This window comes from Felis catus, chromosome D4, assembly GCF_018350175.1.
Source record: "Felis catus isolate Fca126 chromosome D4, F.catus_Fca126_mat1.0, whole genome shotgun sequence".
NCBI lineage: Eukaryota > Metazoa > Chordata > Mammalia > Carnivora > Felidae > Felis > Felis catus.
This window is the reverse complement of record NC_058380.1, coordinates 46,195,805-46,215,044: the sequence shown is the minus strand read 5'-3', so window position 1 is coordinate 46,215,044 and position 19,240 is coordinate 46,195,805. Positions and strand designations below refer to the sequence as shown.

At 38.0% G+C, this 19,240-nt stretch overlaps 1 long non-coding RNA gene across 1 annotated transcript; it reads right to left on the bottom strand.

Moving 5' to 3' along the window:
• Positions 1 to 1,499: 1,499 nt before the first annotated feature.
• Positions 1,500 to 19,104, bottom strand: LOC109493822. Its single transcript, XR_006588829.1, has 4 exons — positions 18,719 to 19,104; positions 15,205 to 15,274; positions 5,337 to 5,533; positions 1,500 to 3,539 (listed from the first exon to the last, which is right to left on the bottom strand). It is a non-coding gene; the product is annotated as an uncharacterized LOC109493822 (long non-coding RNA).
• Positions 19,105 to 19,240: the final 136 nt, after the last annotated feature.

Sequence of the window (19,240 nt, the reverse complement as noted above, 5' to 3'; positions counted from 1 at the left end):
TCCGGATTCTAAGTCCGAGCCCCATTTTGGGTGTAGAGATTACTTAAAAATAAAATCTTAAAAAAACCTTACAATGCATAGAGTAAATACACATTTTCTTTTTCATATAATTATGAAAGTTCAGTATTTTGAAAGAATTAGTAAGAGCTTGTAAAAGATTTCATGGCATGTTGCTGGACTTAACTTTCCTTCATTTTAAAACATTAACAAGACCCTGTTTGTTTTATGGTGCTTTATTCTGGCCAGCAAATGTTTAGCCATCATATATTTTTGAATATCAGAGTGGTTACTATTACTCTCTACTTAAAGCTATTTTATTTAAAGTGTTAGGTTGCTTCTGGAAATCTATAGTAACAAAGTAGAAAGTGTTAATCTGTGTAAGTATTATAATTATGTGTTTTCTATTTTAGGAATACACAATGTAATAGTGCAATTAACTTTAAGTTAAAGACATATTTTATATATTTTATGAAATGTTAAAAATACAAAAATGGTAGTTCTTTGAAAGTAGCCATTTATTCCTTGTTATTTAGGTATAAATCAAATTTCAGGAATAATATGTAAAGTTATTTAAAAATGTATTGACTATTTGAAAAGCCCAATTTTTAGTAAATATCTGAAGGCAGAACACATGACTTAGGTAGAATAGACTATTTCTTAAATATACGCGCAATTCTCCAACTTCATTTTTTAAGTTATACACATATATAAACTTATGGAAGTATTAATTATAAATGACATATAATTATATAGTTCACATAAATATATATTATGCCTATGGTTATATTGATTTAAGAACGTATATAGAATGGATGGTAATTATGTTGGGACCCATACAATTTCTTAAGAGCCACAATGCTTAAAAAATTATTGTATGAATTACTTAATATTATTAATATAAGTATAGAAGGTGTTATTTTTTGTTTTTAAAGTTTCTGCAACTATGTTCATTATGACTTTTTATTTTTATATGACTGGAAAATGTATATAATAAAATTCCACATTACTAGTTTCTTATTCACACATGCCTGATGAATTACATTAATTGATTTGTTGTTATTTCTACCTTGGTGTGTTCACAAAATAGTCATATTTATATAACAGTAAGTGTTTATTTGTTTACTGCTATTTGGGAACGCTTAGGATTTTTTATCCCCTTTGACAGAATAGCATTCTCTCAAGGTAAGCTCTATACAGTTAGCATAAACCGTAATTCGCAATGCGTACATGATCCCCAGGTTGTATTATGTAAAGAAACAATAACCCTTAACCAAACTCAATATTTATTTACTTCTTTGGGGTCTCTTGAATTTTAAAAAGTCCATTGTCATCCTCAGGTAGCAAGGATATAACCTTATCTACGTCCATAATATTTTATATGTCTGTTAATACATGTTAGTTCATCGCTAGTAACTACCATGGTAGGGTTAATCTAAACCATTTTCCCAACATGTGAGTGACCCCTGTTAGTAAAGTGATCCAAATCATCTCAAAAATACTTTCTTAGCTGAACATTTGACCCAGTATTTTTATTCTTCACAATTTTTCTTCCTTTTTGAGAAGCATAACAATCTCACTCATCCCCTCCACACTAAAACTCCTTGGGCCAGAGAATCCTTCTGTCTGCAGCAAAATCTAACCTGATTAAAAAAAAAGTTGTGATGCTTTATTTCTACAGTTTAAATTATGTAAACAATGGATATTCTTTCACTTTATAAATATAAAATTATAGTTATTTACTAACTTTTTTAAAAAGCTACAATTCTCTAAATTCTCATTGTCACATAATGATAGCTATTAATGCACTTCTTAAACCCCTCACTGGCAAGGATATTTTTACTGTAGGTATGAAGAACTTCTAAAATATCCATACATTTTTGGGGGTACCTGGTTGGCTCAGTCCACAGAGGATGTGACTTGCAAGTTCAAGCCCCATGTTGGGCATAGAGCTGACTTAAAAAAAATTTTTTTTTAATCAGAAAAAACATCCATACATTTGTATTCTCTGTGTGGGCATCATCCAATGAAAGAAAGATTCTGACAAAGGTTAATACAGACAAATAGTAGCAAGAAATTGAAAATTGCCTTACATTCTAGCAACAAGATGTTAAATTGTGGTACAAAACTATGCTCTGGAATAATGGTCTGGAATATTCTGCACTCTGGAATACTAGATAAGCATCGTGTCTTTGAAGAATATTTAGTAGAATGTGAAATGATTACATTATAAATTTAGATGATTTTTCAAGATTCAAAACAGTAAACAATTCTTATTCTCATTTTTCCTCCTTTCCTCTCTCTGGACACACACATACACTCTGTTTTTGTACAAAAATTTTTATAGTGTTTTCCTCAGGATGAGGGGATTGGGATTGGTGATCTTTAATTTCTTCGTTATACTTTTGAGTTTTTCAAGAAGTTATGACCAGCACCAGTAAATATATATAAATATATATATATAGTCATTTTCAAACCCTGAAATGATCATGCATTAAGGATGAACTGAGAGCTTGCTTAGCCTTAGATTGTTTGGGGGGGGGGGCTGGGCAGTGAAGAAACTGAGTTGTGCAAGGATCATAAATAACAAGGTTCTGGTAAGGTCTGGAGAAAGCACGAGAGAGTTGTGACTTCAGACCAATGCTCGCTGTGCCTATTCACAACCTAGTTCGTTTTTACATAGACTATAAACGCATAGCTATGTCTATTTCCAAAGAGCTTGGGTATTAGGCCTCTGGTCACATAACTTGCCCCCTTCTAGGAATCCCTCTCCCTAGTCCTCTCCGGACAATTTCAAACTGGGGCTCACCGCCTCCCACAGCCTGGCTGGGGTTGCAAAGGGCCTCCCCCAGGACCACAGAGAGAGTCTACCTAGGAAGCGAGACTCAAAGCTGCACCGACCTAGCCTCCCCCACCTCCTAGCTGCGACCACCCTCCTCGACCCCATCTCCCCACCCTCTCAATTTCTAGAGACGCTGCGGATCCCAGAGATTTAACTGGCCGCTGGGGTAGGACCCCGTAGCAAGAGTTTAGAGGCATAGCCCACTGATCACCCCACTCCGCGAATGCACCCCTTCTGTTGTTAACCGCCCTGGGCCTCGACCCACACCCCAACTGTTTCCTCGGGTAAGATGTGATCTGCGTTAACAGTGACTGATGCTTAGAGCGGGATTGGGGCCCAACTAGGTGGAGGACGAAGTGGGGGCCTCTCGGATTCAGGAGGGGTGCAAGGAATGACGAGGAGGTCTCTTGGTCATCTCCCCAGCTTGGAACTGGCCAGGCCTTTTTTCTGGAGGGGTGGAGCGGAATGGGTCAGGTTCATTCGAGGAAAGTGTCCAAAACTCGGCAGCCAATCCCTTACGCGCCAGTTGGCCGCCAGCGAGTGTTGAAAGGCCTTCTTCTCTTTGTTCCTCTTTCTGGGGTACAAGACGGAATGGAGGATGGAGTAAGAAGTTTTTCCAGTGATGAAGAATTTGCCTCAAATTGTTCTCTCAACTGTTTTCTTCCCATACTGCAGCTTTCCTTGTGTTTAAACACTTCCCCTACGTTAAAACATTCATTTATTAGAATGAAAAAAAAATCACTAAGCGTTAAAATAAGATCAATTTCTATGACAGTAAGCCAACCAATGGAGATAACCTTGGGAATAAATAAAGGTTTTGTTCAGTAGGGGAAGGAAGGTCTCTTTGTAAGGCTCTCCCCCATCCTAGAAAATGCCCAACTTGGGACCTGCACTGGTTTACCTTATCCTAAGCCATGCTATGTCGGTGTGTATTCGGCAAAACTACGTATGTTGACAATTGTTGCACTTGCTAAGTGCCAGCATTTATATTTTAAAGAAGGGAAAATTGAAGACAATCTCTGCTTATCAGTGCAGTTATTTATTTCAGGAGCCCTAGAATAATGGCTGCAACTGGGCAGACCTACATAAAGAAGTAATAGAAGGAAAAAAACTAAACCGTCAACTACAAGACTTAAAGTTCCAGTGCCTCAGAGGTCCTTTGAAAAATAATAAGTTGATTTTTATTTTTTATATTGTAAGTAACATAATGGCTTTGTTCATGATAATATAAAAATTCTATCACAAATGACTTTTTAATTCTTGTTCAACAAGATCTCACTTTTTCCCTTCACCTCAAAAAAAAAAAAAAAAAACTCAATTTATTTAAATGGTTTCAAAGCCAGTAGGAAGAAAGGTTTTGTAGAGGTTCAGAACTATATGAGCAAAGATATGTAATCTCTTAAACAAACTGAAACTAATAAAATTGTGCAATCAGAGTGGTATAAACAAATATGCCTTTACTTTCTTAATTTAAGCATGAGAGTAATGAGAAGTCGAAGAACTGAGGCAAAGGTTATCAGCAACATCATTACCTGGACTGCTGTTTAAAAATACACATTTCTGGGCTTCCTCACAGAAAATCTAATTCAGCATACTTGCTGCAGGTGCCAAGAATCTGCATTTTATTTTATTGTATTCCAAGAATCTGCATTTTAAATAAGCACTTGGAGGGGATTCTGTTACAGGTGGATTTCTGCAACATCATTTGGCACATATGGCCAATGTTGCTTTTTAACTAATCTTATGTTTGCTTTTTTATTTTTAAATCAAGGCCCAGGCTTTTAGGTAAGATTTAGATTTTAGAATCAGTCATGCTTTGGGCCCCATGAGAGTCTGAATAATCAGTGGAGGAGCTATTTTACTAAGCAAAGGAAAACTCTTTATTATTATGTGATCCTTCATCTAAATTGAAAAAGATGATCTCTTAGATCCCAGATTTTTACTATCAGAACATATTTTGGGGGGAAGGATATAACATGATATACTTGTGTGTTAAAGCTCGTAGCACCAAACAGAAATTTTCCACAGAAAACATTTGTGATATCTTTTTGAAACACTATACAAACTTAACTCCTGCTTACATAGGATGAATGGTTCTAGATAGATAGATAGATCGATCGATAAGAGGTTTCTTTCATTTCATTTTATTATCCAAACCAGAAACGAGCCTGGTAAACATGACCATCTAAAATTACATAAGAGAGGAAAAACAAAACAAAGAAGTGTTTTACAGGTTTAAATTATATTTATTAATAAAGGCAAAATTGCAATAAAATGTAGCCATAAGAGAATAAAGCATTTATGGACAAAACGATGGGACTTTGTATCTCTCTAAAAGCACACTGACACACAATATATATACATATATATATACACATATATATATAATATAAGCTAAAAAAAATAATTAGCCATTATAAGAAAAACTAAAATATTATGCCTTCCAAATTACAATTTTTCTGCCTTTAAAGTACAATTTGTCTAATGTTATACCTACTTTGCAGATGTATTAAGGAAGCTTATGTTTTGCTTTCTTTTCTTTTCTTTTTTTATGAGTGCCACCATTTTCTTGCTCTGAATCTCCGAGGCTGCCAGATCATCTGACTCAGCAACTGTACAGTTTTTTCACCCAATTTAAAGAAACAGCAGCCATCCAAAGAACAATGAGTCCTCCCAGTTGCAAATCTTTCTCACCTGTAGAATAAATACCAAATTTTAACTTTGAAACAATTGTTAAATGTGCATACAACATGGGACACTTGGAACTCATTCAGTTTACATGCTGAATAATTGAAGTTGAATATATTTTGTGTAATATATGATTTTTAAAAGAAGCTTATTGAAACTTTGTTCCAAAAGCACAGGATCAAGTTTGCTTTCTCTTTTCCTTCAAAATAATTACAAGGACCTTAACAGTAATAGTGCACATCAACTCACAGCATCTCATTTAATTGTCACATTGTCTGTTTTAGAGATTTTATTTTCTCATTTTATAGACTGGAGACTGAGGTTCAGATAAGATGTTGCATGGTCTGCCAAAATTCACCAGTAATTCATATATAATTGAACTAGGTGTGCTGCTTGCCTCAAGTGCCCTGACGAACCACTTTATAATTTCCAGGTATATATATATATATATATATATATATATATCCATATATATATATATCCATATATCACCTATCTTTATATCTATCTATATCTATTTCTATTTCTATGTCTATATCTATATCTGTATTGTTTCAGTTCTATCTCTTCTAGTTCATTGTTGCTTCATAAGTTGCTTAACTCCCTTGGATCTCTGTTTTACTCAGCATCAGCCACATGTGTTCCAATTAATATACATTGATCAGGTGAATGGAAAAGTTCTGAAAAACAAGTCAGTATAATAATAACTGAAGTGTCCTTATGGGCTCAAAAAGCCATTGCAGCTCATAATAAAACAAGGAGATTAATTTCTTTCAGAATTTGTTTCTTGCCCAGAGTAAAATTAATTCAAACCCCCTTGTAAATTAAGTGTAAATTACTTATTCCTACTTTGATTCAAGAGCCATAAGTGGGAAACCTATGCACAAGCATAAGAATCACTTAGAGCACAAAGTAGAGAAGTAACTTTCTTGGAATACATTACTTGTGATTAGATTGTTTCCTTTACTTACTAGCTATGTAGTATTAGGACTAAGCATTTGAAACATTTTCTAGTCTGTAAGCATGAGACAGTAGCCTATTATATTCATCTAATAAAAACTCCATAAAATAGTCTATGTAAAGATATACTGTAAATTTTAATTTGGCATACATTTTTCAGTTGTTGTTAAAGTGCCAAATTAAACTATGCCCTTAAAAGCACATTAGTTTACTTTTGCAGTTAAATGCCTACTTAATTTGACCTTAATTATTCAGACTAGCTGAAAATTCCTGAACTCCATGTTAAAATACATACATATCATAATAAAATTGTATTTATCAATTCAAATCCCTGCCACCTTCCAAGTGTGATGTCAAATCAGTGTAAATTTGCCTACTTTTTTAACCCACATTTACACAGAAGCCCTGTATGATGTCCTTTACAGAATGACTCTGAACTCTAGTATTCATAATCATGATGTCAATATTAAATATTCATTAACCTCTATTTTCTAAGATGAAAAATCAAATTACTTTTAGAAAGCTGAAAAAAAGTTACTGACTTGCCTTCAATTTATCAAAAAACTCAGTAACCCAGAATAATCATTTCTGGAGGGAACACTGAAGTAGTAGACTCTTAATTCCTCCAGAATGGTTGCCATGGTCTGAATATCTGAATCAATAGTTTTGGCACAGAATTTTGTAAAAAAAATTTTAGTATAAAAAGTTGTGTGTGTGGGGGCGCCTGGGTGGCTCAGTCTGTTGGGTGTCTGACTTCAGCTCAGGTCATGATCTCACAGTCCATGAGTTTGAGCCCCGCATCGGGCTCTGTGCTGACAGCTCAGAGCCTGGAGCCTGCTTCAGATTCTGTGTCGCCCTCTCTCTCTGCTCCTCCCCCACTCACACTCTGTCTCTCTCTGTCTCAAAAATAAATAAAAACATTTAAAAAAAAATAAAGTTGTGTGTGTATGAGAGAGAGAGAATGCAAGGAAAGAAGACTAGAAACATTAAAGTCATCCTAAAAATCTTCAGAATCTCTGCCTTGGAAGATGGCTTGCAATTTATTAGGGTATTTATGTTTATTAGGATATCAAAAAAATAAAATATATTATTTACATTTATTTACAAAAATATGAAATATATTATGTAAACTTCCTTAAGGCAAAATTGACTTAGGTGTATAAAATTGTTGCAGAGTAAGCACAAAATGTATTGTTATCACTGCCTTTTTAAAAATGATGTATGGCAGTTATCATCTTAACCATAAGAAAAAATATATAAAGCTATACCTTCAACCCAGAGACTCAAAAGAAAACATGAATGGAGATGTTATATCTGTGAATAAAAGGTGCTAAACATGAATAAGAAGCATTTCCTCATTTATTCAGAGTTGATACATATCATTATGAAGTTGATTCCTTCCAGAGAAGTTTAATCACATATTAGGTGAAGAATGTGACTTGAGGGAAAGCAGTCCAAAACAAGAACTATTTTTAAAGGTCTTTTATAATATCAGATGATAATTTGGGTTCAGAAGTCCAGGAAAAGCCAAAGAAAAAAAAAATTGAACATAACAGTAAGACCACAGAGCCCCAAGAAGGCAGGCTACTCTTCAAGGGTAATTGTGGGGAGGAGGGCAATCATTTCTCCATTTGAAGAGGAAAGCTTCAACTTAGATGATTCCCCTGAAATTAGAGTATCCTATGTCACTGTTAACCCAATCAACCATGAACATTCAACCCCTACCCCCAAGAGTAAAAACTTAATTATTTCTCTGTGAGTTTCAATTTCTTTGCATTCTAATAGCACATACATGCATCAGCAGCATAAGCAAAAATGGAATATTTCCCTCTTTTTTTTTTTGCCATCAACAACAGACATTTATTTTCTCACAGTTCTGGAGGCTGGAAGTTCAAGATCAAGATGCCAGCCAGCAGCATTGGTTTCCTGTGAGGACTCTCTCCTAGTCTTGCAGGCAGGCACCTTCTTGCTGCCTCTTCACATGGTCTTTTCCTCTGACCCTGGTATCTCTCTTATAAGGACATGGGTGATACAGGATCAAGGAGCCACTCTAATTGCCTTAGATTAACTAAATTACTGTTTTGAAAGCCCTATCTCCCAAGTAATTTACATGGATTAGGGTCTGCCCATATGACCTCATTTTACCTTAATTTCTCCATAGAGGCCCTACCTCCAAATTCCTTAGATTCTATAATAACTTCCTTTAATTTTAGATAGCATGTCTCATCAAAATATACTGATAACTGCCATCTTCAGGGATTCCAGTTGCTTTATAGTTATACATAAATGACCTGGATTTCAGGTGCCCACACCTCCACTACCCCTGCCTTTGGGTGAATAAGAAAAACTTGATTCAAAACCAGTTCTACCACCCATTAAGATCCAAAGGTTGTGCTGTGATCCTGGGATTGTCCATGTGCTTGTGGGCTCCTCCCCACTGATGATCACACTCATGGGTGCTGCCTCTATTTCACCCCCCTTAACCAGATCGTTAATTCAGCTCCTTGGGGGATCTTCACAAAACCCCATAATGAGCTTCCTCACTTTATTTAAGAGTTGGGGCCGGTGGGGCGCCTGCGTGGCTCAGTCAGTTAAGTGTCTGACTTGGCTCAGGTCATGATCTCGAGGTTCTGGAGTTTGAACCCCCCATTGGGCTCTGTGCTGACAGTGAAGAGCCTGCTTGGGATTCTCTCTCTCTCTCTCTCTCTCTCTCTCTCTCTCTCTCTCTCTCTCTTTGTGTCTCTCTGCCCTTCCCCTGTTTGTGCACTCATGAGTGTGCATGAGTGTGCAGAGCATGAGTTTGTGACTCATGCTCTGTCTCTCTCAAAAGAAATAAACTTAAAAAAAAAAAAAAAAGAGTTGGGGCTGGAGCCAGAGCCATGGAGAGGCATTCTTCTCACACCCCTCTTCTCAACACCACCACCAGTTTCCCTCACTTTCTTTTCTTTCCTCTTCCCTCTTATGATTATGACAAATGCCTCTCCTTATCACATGCAGAGCAGTTTACTAATAACTTCTCTAGCTTGATGATACTCTTGGGTCTCACCCTCTGCCCCAAATGGTTTGTTAAAGTATTTCTTCTCCCAAATATATTCAGAGCTCTCTCTAAGAGGAATGCTGGTGAATATGATTTTCTCTCCCTCATTATGTATACAGAAATCAACTCCTACTTCTGATCCAGCCCCCGTGTTCATCCTATATATCCATAACCTTGTGTTGGGGCATCCCCCTGAATGCCTTCCTGTAATGGGGTAGGACACCAGGAAGGCTGCTTGCCTGGTGCAGCTACAGCTGGACAGGGATCAGCAACATGGTTGTGCAAAGTGATGCCACGCACACTACAAGTCTTTATTTCAGTGAGATGCAACACTCCTCCCGTGCAAAAGCTCAGCAGTTCCCCCATGTGCAATTCTCGTTACCCGCCAGGCAAATTTGTGGCTGTAGGCAGACTCTTTAAACCTGACTCTTCCAGACTTCTGAGTTTTCTCAGCTCACAGTGTTCCTGCAGCAAGGAATTCTCTCTTGCCACAGAGAAAAAAATTCTCTGAATATTTGTGTCTCATGCAGTTCAGCAGATCACAAAGGATAAACAGGCACACGCTCTTTGTTTAAAATTTTTTTAAAAAATTCATTTTTAAAAGGCAGAGAGAGACAGTGTGAACGGGGGAGGGGCAGAGAGAGAGGGAGACACAGAAACAGAAGCGGGCTCCAGGCTCTAAGCCGTCAGCACAGAGCCCGACCCGGGGCTTGAACTCACGGACTGAGAGATCATGACCTGAGCCGAAGTCGGCCACTCAACTGACTGAGCCACCCAGGCGCCCCATCTTTGAATTTGGCTTCAGAAGTATGTCCATCAATCCAAGTGATCCTGGCTGCCAGAGACCTCAGAATTCATCAGCCTAGGACCCAATTCCTCCTGTTAAGGCTCTTGATGTTTTCTTTCTTTCATGTCCCTTCTGTCATGTTCCTTAGTCCCCAGTCCTCTTCAATTACACACTCCCATTAGGACTCAAATACCAGATGGTATCCCATTATTTGACAATAACTCCCCAAATGAGAGTAAAGATACTGACTCAGTGTGAGGGCACTCAAACTGTCCAATATTTTCAACTCCTGTAAGCTTTCTGCAGTGCAGGAACACCCCTTATGAAATGGACATGTGCACACAGTGAGTCCTGCAAGGATGTCACCATCCTTGTCAGAAGCCACCAAGTCCTAAGTTTCTGTTACTCTAGTCTTTGAAATGAGAGATCGTAACATCTCAGTTTTTCCCACTCTAAGCCACTGAGTCAGCCATTTTTGGTAGTTCTCAGAACTTCTTGCCAAGAAAATACATCTACTCCCTGGCCAAGCATCCCCCTGGGTCTATTTGCAAAAGGTGTTCTATTGGGTACAGTATTTGAGTACCACTGCATTTCCATTATAGCTGCCTCATTATCTTACAGGAATCTGTCTGTCCTTTGTTTGGAAATGTGCTGATTGTGGAGCCTGGTAAACCTCAGGCTGAAAACAGGTGTTTATGAGGTGTCCTCCAGTTCCTGTCTACCCTCTCCTGTGGCCACAACCCCAAAAGATCAGTCACTGAAACATGTTTTGGTGTTAACTCTGAAATTCTGCTTTTTAAGAGCATACCATATTGAAACCTTGGAAATAGCATGCAGAGTTTCACCTTGTCATACCCCTGAAGATCACATGCTCTAATTCAACTTAAAGGGACACTAATCATACTCAGCAGTCAGGCAGAGAGGCTTGTAGTTGGAGATGACACTACCATTTGTACAGGATGTAAAAATGAAGGACCATGAATTTTATATCATTAACTGAAGAGCAGTAGTGTTAAACCTCTATAGTTATCTTCAGTGAATACATTTCAGAGACATCTTCACAAATGGGCCTTGTGTGCAACTGCACCAGCCTATAGATCCTAGAACAAAGGCAAGGCTCTACGCTGTCCTCTTCAAGGTGCACGGGCTAGCTCATCATTAAGTTAAAAGCTTAACTTAAATCTGGAATTTCTTCCTCTGAGTAGAAATAAGACATGTGGGGATTCCAGGCTCCTGGGAGGATAGTGTGCCTGGAAGAGGGGTGTCTAGAGCCTCATGCCATGTTTCTGAACCACTGAGACAGAGGACAGGGAGGAAGCCCTGCAGCCCTGGGATGTAGGTAAGGTCTCCATACAACCTCCAGAACTCTGCACTCTAGCCTATCAGCACCCCCACCAGGACCTGGCACCATCTTGTTCCTGATTTCATCCCCATGTCCTCCGTACGTTCTACATTTACCAGTCCCATATGTTATCCGTACACACCAAACTTGGCCCAAAGTGTTGGCCCACAGAGGTAAATCACTCAACAACTCACTCTGCAATGCTACCCAGCTGACTGGTCTGCAACTCCAGGTCAGCAAGGAAAGTAGCACTTCTAAGGATTTACACAGAAGATCATAAAGAACCATTTGAGTGACTTATTAGAAAAAAAAAAAAGGGTAGGGTAAAGGATATGGATGGGGAGGGAATAGGCATGAACTGGAAGGAAAATTCAGCCCTGTGATCACAAGCAACATGATGCCAGGGTCAAAGGCATCAATCAGAGAGAGTCATGATGATCCATCTTTGCTTCCATATGAGTGGGTGAGAAGACAGGGTAGGGCATTAAGGATAGAAGGACTGGGCAAGGAGTAAGTGATGCCCAAGGTTTAATAGCAGTTTGGGAGTTCTGCTAATTACGCCAACATGCAAACCTATCACCTGAAAAATAGTAAAGCTACTTTTGAAGCTTAGAGTCACAGAATCTCCCTGGTCTGCAATTTAGGGTTCCTGGGTGGAAAGGTTAGGAGTCACTAGTGGAAATAAAGCAAGGCATTAGCCAATGATGTAGCATGAAGTGCACACACACTCAGCTGAAAAGGCCCTGTCTCCAGAGGTGGGGAAGGAGTGACAATACCAGTAGGAATTTTAGATACCAATGTGCCCGGGTTGGGGAAGAACCTGGGGCAAACAGGCCTTTTAAGATAGGTTTTACTTGGGAACCTTGTCTGACTTTGTGATAAGCTTCTGTAGGTAAAAGGGGCTCAACTCAGGATAGTGGGGGCTTCCACTAAATTCCTATATGCCTCACAGGTCAATTGGCTCTTCGTTTCATGCTTCATTTTCTTAGTTTGGTATATATGCTTTTCTTTTCACTACTTTCTTGAGGTCGATTTTGCATACAATAGACTATGTATATTTAAAGTATACAATTTGATGTGTTCACAGAAGTTTGCAATATACATACATACACACACGCACACAAAGTCAAGATACCAAGCATTTCTATCATTTCCAGAGTTTCCATTTTCCACCCAAAGTTCGTGTTTAGCAATGAAGAGGGCAACATGTGTTTGAAAGGAGAAAATCTGTCCCATCAGGAAGAAAAAGAAGAAGGTTGGGAATAGAGGTTTAGAGGAGGTAAACTTTATAATCCCTCAGTTTTGCCTGTAGTTTCCCCATTGTACCTGGTATTTGAACTGCACACCAGGAGTGGTGGTGGGTGGCAATGAATGCAGAGAAAACTTTGAACACTGACATACTTCATTGTTACTTTCCATGATTTAATGAAGGTTTTTGTGTAAGTTCTTTTGTTTTACACAGCCAACTTTATTACAAAGAAGCTTTGTTTTCCAGATGTTACAATTCAAAGACAAAATTAATCACACCTTTTGGAAGGGAGTTTGCTTGTTCAAACCTCAGATACCAGCCAGAATGTATAGTAATGAACAAAAAAATACCCTAGAGCAAATTGACTTTGATGGCCTAAATGATTAACATGATAGTAAATGCCATGTCTATTCTCCAAAAAAGTAAGTTCTATTTATTGAGCCTACTGTGTGCTTAGATTTTTATATATCTGACATTCTTTATTCTTTATAAAAACCCTATAAGGTAAGCTTTATTTTCCCCACCTTAGAGGTGGGGAAATGTAGACTCAGAAAGTGTCCATAATTTCTTCAATCCCACAGAGCTAGTTAAATGAGGGATCAGGTCTATCAGGCTTTCCAGACTGGGATTGTCCCATTACCATGCTGCATTTGTGTCTCCTCCAAGATTAGGAAGGACATGGTTGACAATCTCACCAACCACACCTGTCCAAGTCAGAGTAAACAGCTGTAAACATAGAAAGATTATGGAGAGACGATTGGTTCAAAACCTGCAGCAAATATTTATTAACTGTGTAACCATGGCAATATATCACCCCTCCATTTTCTCATCTATAAGTCAGGGGGGTAGCTTTTTGAAAAGCAATTTCGCAGTATGTGTCAAGAGCCTTATACTTTGTGAAAAACTGCAATACTATTTATTGTAGCAATTGGAAACACCTTAAATATCTGACAACAGGGCATCATTAAGTAAACTGTAACATTGTTTCAGTGGAATGAGGTGCAGCTGTTAAAAGTGGTGTTTATAAAGTGATTTTTGGGGAGAATTTATAGAAATGTTTTAATGATAAGTGAGAGAAAAATCTTATTTCAGAATTCTGTTATATCCACGAGAACTAAGCAAGGAAAAAGAAAGGAAGTATTTCAAAATGTTAACAGTCATTGCTTCTCTGCAGTGTCATTTTCCATGTTCTTTATGCATCTCATTCCTTAAAAATTTTTTTACACATGTGAACTATAATCCGGAAAAAAGCGTTCAAAAATAATAGAGTTAAGTGACTCTGAAAGGACCTTAAGATCCAAATTTCTGTCATTATGTGTGGTTTTAACCAACAGTACGTCACTGAGAAACACAGTACTTCCAGAAAGTGGAGATCCTGACACCTTGGTCAGGATCTGCCACCTGCTTCTCAATTCTCAAAGAAAAAAGAGCAATGCTGAGTTGCCCCCCATGTTCTGTACAAATCAGCCAACCAGGGGACGCACCAGGGAGAGGGTGGACTTCTCAGACAGAACTGCTGACACAGTTAGCAGTTTGAAGTCCATCTCCTTGTGCATGTTGTTCCTGAAGCACTCTGGGCTTCTGTTTTGATCTATGAAGGAAGGATGATACTGTCCACCCCACAGGACAGCTGTGGGATTAGACATGATGTATGTAAAGCTGCTTAATGTTTGTCACATAGTTGGGGTTCAATAAATGGTAGCCATTATGATTTTCTTGGCAATTTTGAATGAATTTCCTATTCTTTATTTATGTCTGTTTATCCCTCCTCTAATTATATACCTTATTACTTATTTTGTTCCTTAGGATGAAGCTAATTCTCAGTATCTCTACAGGTAAAAAAAATTGTACACGTACACACAAATACATACTCTAGATAGATATAGATAGATACATAGATAGATGTACACACACACACACACACACACACACACACACACACACACACTGTGCTAACATTTTAGTTTTCTCAACTGGCCAAATAGCTACAAATAGATAAATACAAGTAATTCAACTCAGAAACTTCTCCATATACAAAAGCAGACATTTACAGTTGAATTGGGGAATGATGGTTTTCATGAGCTGCAAAGATTCCTCATTTCATAAGAGCCCACTCTATAAATACGTTATAGTAGGCTCCTTACATAGATTTAAAATCATATTTGTTTTGCACAAAATTTAGAAAAGATATCTGCTATATAACATATAATGCACTTCTAAATTTTTCTCAAAATGATCTTGGGAAGATGATAGCGACTGCAGATTCTGTGCCCAGTTAATACTTTGGAAACTTGTGACTTACCTATAATAATGCATCAAGTTTATAATAAGTGAAGGCATCTTGAGTTTCATGTTCCTTGCCAAAGTCCTGTCTGAACAAGAAGAGAAAATTTACAGTAATTCCTAGTGAACAGAGATGTCATAGGGTCCCTAAAAGAGCACCTTACCTATAGCAGGCACTCAGCAATTGTGCTATACTGAATTTGATTAGAGAATATTGAGAGGGAGAAGGAAACATCCCCCGCCTTGAATTTTCCATAGAGCTAATCCTGCATCCCTTTTTCAGCAAACTTGTTCAGAGGTCTGCTCTGTTTTCTCAGGGGTCTCCCTTTCATGTTAAAGGTATTTTCTTCTTGTGGGAAAGTAAATAAAGGGAAACCTTGTCTTTAATTTTCTTTGCCATTTTTCACCTAAGGAAGTCCTTCTTTCCCATTTAAAATACACAGATTGGACACTGAACCCTCAGAATTCTTACCCAGGGGCACTTTAATGGAGGGCACTTTAATGTTTCTTGGATCAACAATAATCTTTTGAGGCACAGTCATTAATATACTTGCTTTGTAGATGGGGATATTTAAGCAGAATAAAGTATGACTTGTTCAAGGTGATTGGTGGCAGAGGTAGGCTCTCTTTTCCTTACAGTATTAACTTCTAAATGAAAAGGGGCACATGAAATTATTCTCCCATTGTCTTTGTCTTTGAATAATCCTCTATTGCACCCAGCATTCAATCCTAGAGCCCATCCATTCAGGCTTAACCCAACTATGTCCAGAAGCTCTATTACACAGCATAGCTTCCTCTGATAAGCTATTTCCTAAGAAACTCTCCTTAATTATGGGATCCTCTCCACACCCTGAAACATCTTTTCCCTGGTAACACAGGTCTGGGATGTCAGTTATCATAATTCATTTTCCTTCTCCTATACTATTAATACAGACTCCCCTCAAGAGCCCATCCCATTTCAAAACCACCTCCCTCCTTCAGAGAAGCAAGCATGTTGACTAGGACTCTCTCTTGACTAGGACCCTTCTTTTTTTGGACCCACAGCTTAAAGCCAAGCAGCTGACATACAGTCTGTATTCAGTTACTCTTTGTCAAAGATATGAATGATGGTTTTCAGAAAGGTAACTCTTATTTGCCTAGTAAAGTTATTATGTTTAATTAATTAGAATGGCTAAAGTATGCACATAGTACAAAATTCAAACATTACAAGTTGCAGAACGTGAAAAAGAAAGTCTCATGTCCATCACAGTTCCTCATTTCCTCTCCCAACAGTTAACAGACTTTCCTATATCTTTCCAGAGATATTCTATGTATATTTTATTTTTAACCTCAAACTATATTTTGAACAATTGTTTAATAACAATGCTAATATTGAATATGGTAAAGATATATGTGCTTTTAAAAAAAGCTTTTATGTGTATCTCACTTGATATCATAACCTCATGAAGTATAACAAATAGAGCAAGATAGATCTCATTTTAAAGATATGGACATTGAAGCTAAAAATAGTCTCAGAGGAGTTCATAGTCAAACAGCAGTTCACTAGATACATCAGGACTGTCATTCGGTTCCATTTCAGAGCGATTTCTCCAACGACTTTTATTTTACCAATAAAATGTTTTCATATGATACGTTTGTACACAATTCATATCAATCTTGCCAATCCTGCAGTGCCTTGTTAGAATCAGAACCTAATTTCAGAATACTACCTTCTTAATTATCTTTCTATTTCCTTCTGCTGATGTGTTAAATTAATAGTCACATCTAGAATTACTATTCTTTGATTTTTAATTGCAAGACTTTCTTTAATTTAAATAAAATAGTCAGATGCTCCTGCAATGCCATGGTCTCTTATTCTAGCTGGGTTCTCCAGGCTGATGAAATGCTTCTCTAAGTCCTACTCAGCCCATCCCTTTCTCCTAGTAACAGATATTCTAAATCTTTACCACTCTCACTTCCTTTTTTTAAATATAAATTTTTATTTAAATTCCAGTTAACATACAGTGTTTTATTAGTTTCAGATGTACAATTTAGTGATTCAGCACTTACATACAAGTGCCCTCCTTAATCCCCATCACCTATTTAACCCATCGTCCACCCAGGTCTCCTCTGGTTTTGTTCTCTATAGTTAAGAGTCTGTTTCTTGGTTTTTCTCTTTCTTTTTTCCCCCCATGATCATTTGTTTTGTTTCTTAAATTCTACACATGAGTGAGATAACAATGGTATTTGTATTTCTCCAATTGACTTATTCTGCTTAGAATAATACTCTTAGTTCCATCCACATTGTTGCAAATGGCAAGATTTTATTCCTTTTGATGACTGAGTAATATTCCATTATATATATTCCAGTATAAATTCCGTTATATATGTGTGTGTGTGTGTGTGTGGTGTGTTGTGTGTGTGGTGTGTGTGTGTACAACACCACACCACACACACAACACACCACACACACACACACACACACACACACACACACCACATCTTTATCCATTCATCGGTCGATGGACATTTGGACTCTTTCCATAATTGGCTATAGTAGATAATACTGTTATAAACATCAGGGTGCATGTATCCCTTTGAATTAGTATTTTTTCTATTCTTTGGGTAAACACCTAGTAGTACAATTGCTGGATCATAGAGTAGTTCTATGTTTAACTTTTTGAGGAACCTCCATACTGTTCTCCAGAGTGGCTCCACCAGTTTGCATTCCCACCAGCAGTGTAAGAGGGCTTCCCTTTCTCTGCATCCTCACCAACACCTGTTGTTTCTTAATTTTAGCCATTCTGACAGGTGTGAGTTGGTATCTCATTGTAGTTTGGATTTGTAGTTCCTTGATGATGATTGATGTTGAGCATCTTTTCATGTGTCTGTTGGCCATCTGTATATCTTTGGGAAAAAATGTCCATTCATGTGTTCTGTGCATTTTAAGTGAATTATTTGGTTTTGAGGTGTTGAGTTTTGTAAGTTCTTTATACATTTTGGATACTAAGCCTTTATCAGATATGGCATTCACTCTCACTTCCTAATCCACCATCTTATCCTCACTGCAAACAAGCCAGCCACTTTGTTCATGAAAGGAAGTGCTTCAACTTCCTCCCTGCCTTAACCTTTTCTTCTTTCTCAAATCTAGCTGTGCCTCTTGCGTCCAAATTTATGACTGCTCTCTGTGCCTTGTATTCTATTTCTTCCTGACTTTTTAAGGACCTCTGGTTCTCAGAAATACCTTATCTTGCCTGGGTCCTCGACTTCCCTTTTTTCTCTTCTAGCTGTCCTTCTCTTCACCTGGCACCTTTCCTTGTGTGTGCTCAAGTCTCCCAGCCCTGCCTCCCTTCACCCTACATTGCTGTGAACTGTGACCGCTAAGCTGGGAAAGAATAGTCACTCCGGGTTTTCCAGCTGACAATCTGAGCAGCCCTTCCCGCCTCCTCTGAAGGCTCTTCTTCAGGGAGTTTATTTCTCCAGCTTCTCACCAATCATCCCAGTGAATTATTTTCAGTGTTCTTGAACTTCTATGCCTTTTCACACGCTCTCACCTTTGCTTGGAACAACTTGCTCCTCCTTTTATGTCTTTAAGCTCTTGCGCCATTCTCCAAAGCCAGGGTCAGCTTTCAGCATCTGTGCAGCCTGGGCCTGAGCCACCAGAAGTTTCGTTCCTTTTTCACTTTCCTGTGTCATCCTCTGCTTCCTTTTGCTTCCACACACATTACATGCAATGCCGCATTTAATACCTACAGCAGCTCTTTGAAGCATCTGTATCTCACTTATACAGATGAGAAAACAGACCCAGATGCATTAAGTAACTTTGTTCAAAGTTATAGGAGCATTAAATGAAAAGTACAGGTTTGAACCCAGGCAGTCCTACTCTAGAACCATTATGTTTAACCCCCCCCCCACCTCCATGCTCCACCATTAGCCTCTTAAGTTTGTCAAATGAATGAACAAGTCTTTTTCTTTTTTTTTTTTTTTTTAACATTTATTCATTTTTGAGAGACAGAGAGAGACAGAGCATGAGTTGGGGAGGGGCAGAGAGAGGGAGACACAGAATTTGAAGCAGG